Source organism: Nanorana parkeri, unplaced genomic scaffold (assembly GCF_000935625.1).
Source record: "Nanorana parkeri isolate BGI_ZX_2015 unplaced genomic scaffold, ASM93562v1 scaffold184, whole genome shotgun sequence".
Lineage (NCBI taxonomy): Eukaryota > Metazoa > Chordata > Amphibia > Anura > Dicroglossidae > Nanorana > Nanorana parkeri.
This window is the reverse complement of record NW_017306452.1, coordinates 407078-407615: the sequence shown is the minus strand read 5'-3', so window position 1 is coordinate 407615 and position 538 is coordinate 407078.

The following is a 538-nucleotide window of genomic DNA, read 5'->3' as shown; positions in this document are numbered from 1 at the left end:
CACATGTTCTTGCTATCATGGCAGTATAGTCCATATCTCAAATTTGAAGGGGGGGTAGGGGAGAAGGTCTAACATGTCCTTGCTGTCCAAATCTGAAGCTGGAAAGTGGTGGGGTTCCCTACAATATGTCCTCAATGTCCAGCTGGAAGGAGGGGAGTCCTACATATGTTTTAGCTGTCAAGGCAGTGTAGTCCATATCTCAGGTTTGAAGGGGAGTTGGGGAGAAGGTCTAACACATGTCCTTGCTGTCACGACAGTGCAGTCCGAATCTAAAGCTGGAAAGCGGTGGGGGTCCCCTACTATAGGTCGTCAATGTCCAGCTGGCAGGAGGAGGGGTGGGGGGGGTCCTACATATATGAACTGCAACGGCATATATCTCCAGGTAGAAAGTCCTACACAGATGTCCTCGCTGTCTAGCTGGAAGAAGGAGGGTCCTACACATATGTCCTTGCTGTCATGGCAGTGCAGTCCATATCTCAAGCTGGGTACCCTACACATAGGTCTTCCACATCCAGCTGGAAGGGGGGGGGGGACTTCC